The sequence below is a fragment of the Oncorhynchus keta genome, chromosome 13, assembly GCF_023373465.1.
Source record: "Oncorhynchus keta strain PuntledgeMale-10-30-2019 chromosome 13, Oket_V2, whole genome shotgun sequence".
Classification (NCBI taxonomy): Eukaryota; Metazoa; Chordata; class Actinopteri; order Salmoniformes; family Salmonidae; genus Oncorhynchus; species Oncorhynchus keta.
This window is the reverse complement of record NC_068433.1, coordinates 39895654-39906624: the sequence shown is the minus strand read 5'-3', so window position 1 is coordinate 39906624 and position 10971 is coordinate 39895654. Positions and strand designations below refer to the sequence as shown.

The window sequence follows — 10971 nt, the reverse complement described above, 5'->3', positions numbered from 1 at the left end:
AAATACCAATATTATAATTACAGTAGTATTTACTTTCTTATAGTAGAGTAGGCTAATTTGACAGTAACTTGCAGGAAGCTGGTGGGAAGCTACTGTGAATATTACAGTAACGTACATCAAAAGGTATATTGTTGTTAACACAAAATACCTTGACATTTGGGTCACTGCTCTTATCCAGAGCGATTTGCATTCAGTGCATTAAACTAAGGAAGATAAACAACACCATATCACAGTCATATGAAGCAATACGACTATGATACCGTTACCGAGAATGTTGTTGTAGTTAAGCGGGCTTCTTGCAAGTTTATTTTTGTATTTGAAAATACATGTATTCTAATTAAATTGTTACAAATACTTTAATTGTTCTTCAGGCCAGTGAAACTCAAATGACAAAATAGGTATTAAAACTACTGAAATACCTATATCAAATACATATATTGTAAATACTGTCCCTCGTTGGCACTAGCTGCCTCTGCACTGTGAATCTGAAACAGTTTCTAACCACTGGGCTTCCAGTAATGCAATGTAAATGTTGCTGTAGTCAAGTGTTATAGTAATATGATGTAAATTTGTGTTTCAGTAAAGCTCACTTAAATCTACAGGGATTTACTGGCTTTTGTGCTGACAGTATTTTACTGTAAATTTAAAGTAACCTACTGGCTACTGTGCTACTGGTAATTTAATGTAAAATGTCAATCTTTAAAATTTTTTTTTTACAGCGGAGAGTCCTATATGTTGTGGTGCAAATACAGTTGAAGTCGGAAGTTTACATACACATACTCTTCTTAGAAAACTCTTCCAAGATGGCGTAGCCGTGTCCCTTGTATATATCTTTTTCCATAATTTTCTTCTCATATCTTTTAAAAATATTTTCCTAAACCTCAACTTCTAAATATTCTCCTGCAACCCGCTTCACCCAATGTGGCGTGGATCTGATTTTTTCTAAAGTATTTCTATTTACTTCGGAATCCCTCAACTGAAGCTAGCCAGCTAACTACCTACCAGCTATCAGTTAGCAAACCATTGCTAGCGGTCATCAGCTAACCTTTAGCTCGGAAAGCTTTCGCCGGTTCGAACAACGTGACTCAAACCAGAGCATAACGGACCTATTTCTCTCAATATCCCCAGATTCCTATCGCAAACTCTGAACATTTCCATCTGGATCTTTGCAACTAGCTAACCGCAATCCCAGGTGACCACTCCTGGCTAGCGTTTCCATCCCGGAGCATGCACCAATTACAGCATGTGTTTGTGCGTGCATGCAACACATGCAAGCAACACCCCAGATTACAGATACTTTTGAAATATTAGATGACTACTTCTTGGATTACTTCTAAAACCTTGAACATTGAAACTTAAGTTTGTTCCACCTGAGTGAGTCTGACCACTACAATGACCACTCTTCTTTCACTCCCAGCAGCCTTTATGGCAGTCGGCAAGAATAAGAGGCTGAACAAAGGTGTCAAAAAAGGTGCAACAAAGAAGATTGTCGACCCTTTCTCCAAGAAGGGCTGGTATGATGTCAAGGCACCCGCTAGGTTCAACATTCGCAACATTGGCCAGACATTGGTCTCCAGGACTCAGGGAACCAGAATCGCCTCTGATGGTCTGAAGGGACGTATGTTTGAGGTGAGCCTTGCTGACCTGCAGAACGATAAGGGGGCCTTCTGCAAGTTCAAACTGATATCAGACGACGTAAGGGTAAGGGTAAGGGTAAGAACTGCCTGACCCAGGACAAGATGTGCTCCATGGTCAAGAAGTGCCAGACCATGATTGAGGCCCATTTGGACGTGAAGACCACGACGGCTACCTCCTGCGTCTGTTCTGCTTTGGCTTCACCAAGAAGCGCACCAACCAGATCAGAAAGACGTTGTACGCCCAGCACCAGCAGGTCCGTCAGATCAGGAAGAAGACGATGGAGATCATGACCCATGAGGTCCAGACCGACGACCTGAAGGAAATCGTCAACAAGCTTATCCCTGACTCCATTGGCAAGGACATTGTGAAGGCCTGCCAGTCCATCTACCCTCTCCACGATATCTACGCCAGTAAGGTTAAGATGCTGAAGAAGTGCAAGTTTGAGTTAGGCCAACTGATGGAGCTCCACGGTGAGGGTGGTGGCAGAAGTACAGCCAAGTCCTCAGGGGATGACATCGGAGCTAAGGTGGAAAGGGCCGATGGCTACGAGCCCCCCATCCAGGAGACAGTCTAAACAACAGACAGATTTAAAAATGTAAATGAGAAAAAAAAAGAAAAAAAGCTAGCCCTTTATGCTGTTGTCTGTGCCCAAAAATGTTTGCAACATGTTTTGTGCTGCTGCTATGTTGTGTTACTAGCATGTTGTTGTCATGTTGTGTTGCTACCATGCTGTGTTGTCATTTGTTGGTGCTAGGGCTGGGCAATATAACCAGAGGTTTGGACGCTTCACGATATATATCTCGATTTCTTGTTTTTCTCTCAACAAATGAAAAAAGGCCAAGACATAATTCTCAATTTAATTTTCTTTATTAAAATAAAGGCCTATTTGTGCAAAACAAATGAACAACACAAATGAACAACACACACACACACACGTCTATTCTATTGTTTAGGAATGTTTGACCACTAGCTGTTTGAATATGTCATTTATATAATCATGATTAAAAATGCGTTAATTTAGTTCATTTGTTATAATTCAAACAGCCTGTGGTTATTTGCTATTGGATTGGCAGAATGGCACAACTTCTAACACATTAGCCTACAGCTGCCTGAACAACTTTTTTGAATCACTTTAATTATCCAATGTCACACTTACCGATGGCGAGGTGAAGCCTGTGCTTAAAGCACTGCAGGCGGGTCCAGTTGTTCAAGCGCAATGCTTTTATCATGTTGCTCCCGCTGTCAGTCGTCATGCACACCTGTCGGTCTTCGCCCATCTTCCACGATGCCAGAGGGTCTTTGAGGCCCTCTTCTATTACTTCACCCGTATGATCATCTGGGAAGTAAGATATCTGGAGGCAGACATTTTGCCATTTTCAGTCTTCATTTATGTAGTGGACTGTCAAACTTAGGTATGGCTCTGACGTTCTGCTCGACCATAGATCGGGCTGTGGTGGGGGAAAAAAGAAACACTAGCCAGCTTCTCTGCGACTCTTTCGTGGGTGGCAGTGGATAATCGCGGCAGGGCTTCTTCCGTGAAATACTTGCGGCTTGGCATCTGATATTTGTGGTCAACTCTACCTAACAGCTTTTTAAAGCCTGGCTTTCTACCGTAAAGATTGGGACCATATCTTTCGCTAAGCTTTTCTTGTCATAAGGGATAACGTTTGAAAAGGATAAGGGGTATGGTCGTTTGTCTTTTAGCAGATGTTTTGGGAATCGGCATTGAGTAGTCTCACGCGTTCCTCCCATTCCACCTGCGTGTTTCAGTTGCAGGTGATGGAAGGGCTTGGTTGTGCTGCTGCTTTCGTAGCAATTGTCTTGGGACAGATTTTGCACAGGACATTCGTTTTCTGAACATCAGACCTCTTAAACCCGAACGAACCACTTCCATATTACTGAAAAAAACATGGCTGCCCTTTTTGGGGATGATCTCATCCTCATGATAGGCTGAGCTGGCTTCCTCACTTTCCATTTTGCTGGAACTCTTACCGCTGCAAACACTTCTTCTGCGTGGTTACAATTTGGGAAAGGATGTCTAGGGTTGTGATTGGTGGATAACCTCTGTGCACGTGTTGTCAAGCAACTGTGACATGATTCGACATTGGTCTGACAGAGAAGAGACAGTGAGATGCTGCATTTGGCTTTGTAAAACGTTACAACATTATAACAGAACCTCAATTCTTGCGATAAAGGCATTTTCCATGTCGCACTAAAACATAAACTGGAATGTATCGGGAAAAAACTCAATACATCGCCCAGCCCAAGTTGCTGCCATGCTATGTTGTTGTCTTAGGTCTCTCTTTATGTAATGTTGTGTTGCCTGACTTGTCGTGATGTGTGTTTTGTTTTTATTTTTATTTGTCCCAGCCCCCGTCCCGGCAGGAGGCCTTTTGCCTTTTGGTAGGTTGTCATTGTAAATAAAAATTTGTTCTTAAACTGACTTGCCTAGTTCAATAAAGGTCAAATAAAACATTTAATAAAAATGACACATCTTCTCGGGGAAAGTAATCCAAAATAATTTTGGACAGGTAACAAGTAACTGTAACGGTGTGGATGTGTATGCCTGTGTGTATCTGTGTATGAGTGTTTGTGGGCACCAGCCTCTCAGACATATATCCCTTAGTTTACAATATATGTATGATTGAGAGCACACACACACAACGCCAGATGCAATTAATCCATACATGTATCTCTCTCCCTCTCTCTCTCTCTCTCTCTCTCTCTCTCTCTCTCACACACACACACCCTGTCGTTTTCCCTCGGGATGCCTCCAACCCCTCTGTCAACTCCCTGCTCATCCTTAGCCTCCAAGGACATGCTGGTCAGCGTTTACACTGCCTGGTGATGGCTTTACTGCCAAAGTTATCACAGCCCCATCCCGGCTGCCTGCGAGCCTCTGTTCTCTATATTAACTGCTTAATTAGCGAGTCACTGCCGGCCTGGCCCACTGGTCCCCCCCCCCCCCAAGGTCTCCCGAGTTAAAGGGGAAGGACGACAGACGTGTACCCTGCCTTGTCCCACTCCGAGCAGGGAGAGTGAATAAGTGAGGGAGTGTGTGTATGCGTGTGCGCCACGTGTGTGTGTGCGATTGTGTGAGAGATGAGAGTAAAGACTGACAGCTTGTTTAATCCCTTAATGAATAACTTGTGGTGGAATATCTATCTGAAGATGCTTCTGGCTTTTCCCCTGTGGAGGACAGAGCACAGCAGAGCAGATGCCTGAGGGATATGTGTCATTCAGCAATGCCAACTTTTGTACTCCACACACTGACTGCATGCATTTTGGTTAAAGAAGATGTTGTCCTATTCCCTTCTAGCTCAGCCATGCGAAATCTCAATGATTTTTGGAAAAAGTTCAACACACCGCATCATGTAGATCTAGGGTGAACCATGAAAAACAACAGGGTGAGTATCTTTGTCCGTGTATTTCTGCTTGTTGAGTTTGGTGGAGAAAGATGGTGGGGAAAGATACCCTCTCAAGGAGTAGAGGGTCTTCTCACAAATATTAATTTGATAACCAGTCAAAAGTTTGGACACACCTACTCATTCAAGGGTTTTCTTTATTTTTACTACATTGTAGAATAATAGTGAAGAGATCAAAACTATGAAATAACACATATGGAATCATGTAGTAAACAAATCAAAATATATTTTATATTTGTGATTCTTCAAACTTGCCACACTTTGCTTTGATGACAGCTTTGCACACTCGTTGCATTCTCTCAACTAGCTTCATGAGGTAGTCACCTGGAATGCATTTCAATTAACAGGTCTGCCTTGCTAAAAGTTCATTTGTGGAATTCCTTTCCTTCTTAATGCGTTTGAGCCAATCAGTTGTGTTGTGACAAGGTAGTGGTGGTATACAGAAAATAGCCTTATTTGGTAAAATACCAAAGTCCATACTATGGCAAGAACAGCTCAAATAATCAAAGAGAAACGACAGTCCATCATTACTTTAAGACATGAAAGTCAATCGATACGGAAAATTTCAAGAACTTTGACATTTTCTTCAAGTGCAGTCGCAAAAACCATCAGGCGCTATCATGAAACTGGTTCTCACAAGGACCTCCACAGGAAAGGAAGACCCAGAATTACAACTGCTGCAGAGGATAAGTTCATAAGAGTCACCAGCCTCAGAAATCACAGCCCAAATAAATGTTTCATATAGTAATAGACACATCTCAACATCAACTGTTCAGAGGAGACTGCGTGAATCAGGCCCTGAAGCATGGAGGAGGTGTGATGATGTGGGGGTGCTTTGCTGGTGAATTCAAGACACACTTAACCAGCATGGCTACCACAGCATTCTGCAGCGATACGCCATCCCATCTGCTTTTGCGCCTAGTGGGAATATCATTTGTTTTTCAACAGGACAATGACCCAACACACCTCCAGGCTGGTTAAGGGCTATTTCACCAAGAAGGAGAGTGATGGAGTGCTGCATCAGATGTCTTGGTCTCCACAATCACCTGACCCCAACCCAATTGAGATGGTTTGGGATGAGTTGGACCACAGAGTGAAGGAAAAGCAGCCAACAAGTGCTCAGTCCTTCAAGTCTGTTGGAAAAGCATTCCAGGTGTAGCTGGTTGAGAGAATGCCAAGCGTGTGCAAAGCTGTCATCAAGGCAAACGGTGGGTACTTTGAAAAATCGAAAATATATTTAGAATTGTTTAACACTTTTTTGGTTACTACATGATTCCATATGTGTTATTTCATAGTTTTGATGTCTTCACTAATATTCTACAATGTTGAAAATAGTAAAAATAAAGATAAACCCTTGAAAGAGTATGCGTGTACAAACTTTTGACTGGTAATGTATGTGTATATATGCATTTTTTAAACCCTTATTCTACAGGTTCAATTGACTGAGAACACATTCTCATTTACAGTAACAACCCAGGGGAATAGTTAAAGGGGGTAGAATGGGCCAATTGGAAGCTGGGGATGATTAGGTGGCCATGATGGTATGAGGGCCAGATAGGAAGTTTAGCCAGAACACCAGGGTTAAGTGCCATGAGATCTTTAGTAACCTCAGAGAGTCAGGACACCCGTTTAACGTCCCATCCAAAAGATGGCACCCTTTACAGGGCAATGTCCCAAATCACTGCCCTGGGGCATTTGAATATATATTTTTTTCAGACCAAAGAAAAGAGTGCCTCCTACTGGCCATCCAACACCACTTCCAGCTGTATCTGGTTTCCCATCCAGGGACCAATCAGGACCAACCCTGCTTAGGTTCAGAGGCAAGACAGCAGTGGGATGCAAGGTGGAGTAAACAGGAAATGAATCCAGCCAGGTTTTCTGGAAGATCTGGGAATTTGGGGAAAGTTACCAGGCTTTTGTAACTCTACTGGAGATAGAGAAACACACTGTGATTCCATATGGTATGCTATATGTATTATAAGCAAAGGTGCATACAGCCTTGTAAAAGTACATGCCAAACCATTTCTTCTTTTGTAGGTCCACTACCTAATCCTTCGCAGCAACACGTTTCTGACAGGTCCAATTCATTGCGTGTGATTTATGATCAAAAGCTGAAGGCCATGTCAGGTCGCAGACAAGTGAAGGAGGAAATGTTGCACGAGTTGTACAGAAACCCATGCAGATGGGACGTGTGCAGAAGATTGACCTACTCACCAGTTCCCACAATCAGTAGCACACACTACTTCTCTATTCTCACTGTCCTTTACTTGCACAACGTGACAAAACCAATCTTCTGGTTCTGTTCGCTTTCTCCTTCCGCAGGACAGGGAATCGTCAGGGGAGATAGGAATGCTGCTATGTTTGCCTCTTTTCAAAGGTAACAAACCCCCACACATGATCTCACAAAGAGGCAAGCAAACAGTTGGATGTTTGTTGGTTGATAGTGGGCTTTTCATCGTTATTTAGCTGTTTGGCCAGGGATGTCTGAGAGTCCGTAAAGGACTGGTGATGGTTAATGGCATGGTGTTGCCTGTGCTCTTCCCTGTCACCAGCCCCTCCATTAGAGCAGCAGACCAGGCCCACAGATACCCGGCATTACCTGGGGATGGGTAATTGCTCTGCAGGAGACCGCCCTCTCTTCACGCCTCATTAAGCCATTCGCCACAGTTTGAAACCCTCTACCTTCCCCTTATCGTATGTGCCATTTAACTAACACTTTCGTCCAAAGTGACTGACAGTCATGTATATCTGGGTGGCTCCAGGAATCAAACCCACAATCCTGGCATTGCAAGCACTATGCTCTACCAACTGAGCCGTACAGGTTTCAGTCATGTCAATGGTTGATTTTGTGTGGGTCAACCAAAAACACCTTAATGATTGGCGGACAAATAGTGCCTCCCACTAGCCAGACCATGGCTGCATGGTGCAGTTGGTGAGAAGCAACTGCAGTTACTCGAAGGGGACTTCACCAAACTGCATGACCTTTTTGATCACATGGTATTTGTTTAGTTCATGAAGTAGATATGTAGGCCCAAGTCAAACAATCTTTATCCCCATAATGCAACAATCTTTGAAACACTGATCACCGACTAGAAAAAATTGATGTGCTCGAACACACCCAGAGACAGGACCCGTGAGACACTGCACGCGGAGCCGAGACTGGTATGTAGCTGTGTTATACAGGCTCAGGAGAGCCGATCTTCTCTCCCCTGCTCACCTCCTCACCCTGAGAGAGAAGGGGGAGGTCGGTGAGACGGTTCTTCTCAGCAAGATGGAAAAATGTGTGTATGTGTGTGAGCGTTTGTGCGTGCTTCCACTGTTTGGGCTGTCAATGAGTCCTCCCTCTACAAGTCATATTCCAAACTGCATTGTTAAACAACTTTTGGACAATTCTACACCTCATTGCTGTACTATACACAACATGGTTGTGCAATGTCTTCCGTTTAGGAGCTTAGGTGACAATAACGCTCCTTATACTTAAGTACTACTTAAGTCATTTTGGGGGAGAATCTGTACTTTACTTTACAATGAATATTTGACAACTTTTACTTTTACTTCACTACATTCCTAAAGATAATTCTATACTTTTTACTATACTTTTTACTCCATACATTTTCCCTGACACCCGAAAGTACTTGTTACATTTTGAATGCTTAGCAGGACAGAACATGGTCCAATTCACATATTTATCAAGAGAACATCCCTGGTCATCCCTACTGCCTCTGATCTGGCGGACTCATTAAACACAAATGCTTAGTTTGTAAATGATGTCTGAGTGCTGGAGTGTGCCCCCTGGCTATCCGTAAATGTAAAAAAAACAAAAAAGTTGTGTCTACCGATTTGTTTATTATAAGTAATTCAAAATGAATCCTACTTTTACTTACTTTTGATACTTACTTTCATACTTAAGTATATTTAAAACCAAATACTTTTAGATTTTGACTCTAGTAGTATTTTACTGGGTGACTGTCACTCTTACTTGAGACATTTTCCATTAAGGTATCTTTACTTTTACTCAAGTATGACAATTGGGTACATTTTCCAACATGAAGCCTATTGTATGTGAATGCTGAAGGACTGTCAAAGGACTGTAAGCTACATGAGCTGGCTGTGTGTGAAGCTGTTGATTATTCTCTCTCTCTCCCTCTCTCTCTCCCTCTCTCTCTCTCTCTCCCTCTCTCTCTCCCTCTCTCTCTCCCTCTCTCTCTCTCTCCCTCTCTCTCTCTTTGGCAGAGAATAAGAAGACACGCAGATTGTATAGATGGAATGCCTAGACAAGTGTATGCATAATTTAAATTGCTCATTGAAAATGTATATACCACGGATAACTAATGCATGCTTGTACCAGGGTTATATTCAATATGGGCCTGTCGAACTGAACTGTCTCGATCCCCATCTGAACGCATGCAATTCATTCAAATTGGCTAGAGGATCAGCTCATGAAAAAATGTGTACTTTGAGGGGTTTAAACCACCGTTCAATAATTAAATAACATGCCAATTTCTTGAGGCTGTATGTTATGGGTTATTGTGTTGCGGGAGGGATGTGGTCTGTGTGTGCGTGCGTGCCTGTGTGTGTGTGTCTGTGTGCATGTGTGTGTGTCTCCATCCCTCCTGGTAACTAGAATCAGTGAGAGGATCCATATGGCTGGGAAGGATCTCAGAGCCACAGAGCCCGTGCCTGTGATTTGTGGGACAGCTGAGAAATGATTTCCTGGCGAATGAGCCTGCTCTCCACCGAAAGGCCCCATATCTGCTAATAATCGTAAAATCATAGAGCAATCAGCAATGGAGTGTGGACAGCGACAATTCAGGTGTCTCTCTCAAGAAACTCATCTACTCTCCAGACAGGATGGGGGGTGGGAGAGGGGTGGAAGGGAGGATGAGGAGATGGAGGGGGATTCTGTTTCGCCAGCCCAGACATTTTTTTCCACCAAAATATCCCTCAGGTACTGATAATGAAGCATAAAATTGCATAATGTGTTATTTTCTAATGCTAATGTTGGAGAGAGGCAGGAAGAGAGGATTCTCTCTCAGGGATACAGCTCCATGCGACCTGTAAGCACTCTTTAAGTAATTATACAGATCTGCATGACAAGAACACTTCCACACACACACACACACACTTCCACACACACACCACCGCACTGGAGAGGTGTTAAATAAAAGGTATACTGTACATACATACCTTTTATGCCTATGGTGTTCCTCGGAGATGAGGCATAGTCGATGCCTCACTCACTCACTCACTCACTCACTCACTCACTCACTCACTCACTCACTCACTCTCTCACTCTCTCCTCTCTCCTCTCTGCTCCCTCTCTCTCTCTCTCCTGCTCTCCCCCTCTCTCCTCTCTCCTGCTCTCCCCCTCTTTCCTCTCTCTCTCTCCGTTCCCTTTCTCTCTCTCTATCTCTCTCTCTCTCCGCTCCCCTTCTCTCTCTCTCTCTCTCTCTCTCTCTCTCTCTCTCTCTCTCTCTCTCTCTCTCTCCCGCTCTACCCCTCTCTCCTCTCTCTCTCCGCTCCCTCTCTCTCTCCCTCTTCCTCTCTTTCTTACCAGCTATCTATATTTTATATTATTTTCTTCTTTCTTCCCTTCTTCACCCCTCCGGTAGAATTATTCTCATTACCACTGAATAATAACTGGGTTCCTCCACTGTGTGTCCTTGTGCTGTAAGGACAGGAGACAAGCTAGTAGGGTGCACAGTCACCCACAGGTGGGTTACCAAGCGTTAGGGAGAGGGGGGAAGGGTGTAGTGGAGAGGGGAGGGAGGGTGGAATGGAGAGGAGTGGGCGAGTGCTACAGAGGGGATCCAGTGGCAGAGAGAGGGAGTACGGAGGATGTGGGGGATGGGGAATGGAAGTTTGTCATTATTCCATACAGTACAGCAGGGCATATACTGTAAGGGTC

At 43.6% G+C, this 10971-nt stretch overlaps 1 pseudogene; it reads left to right on the top strand.

Annotated features, from left to right (window-relative positions):
• The first annotated feature begins 1425 nt into the window (after window positions 1-1425).
• Window positions 1426-2212, top strand: LOC118392660 (40S ribosomal protein S3a-like; annotated as a pseudogene).
• The last annotated feature ends 8759 nt before the right edge of the window (window positions 2213-10971 follow it).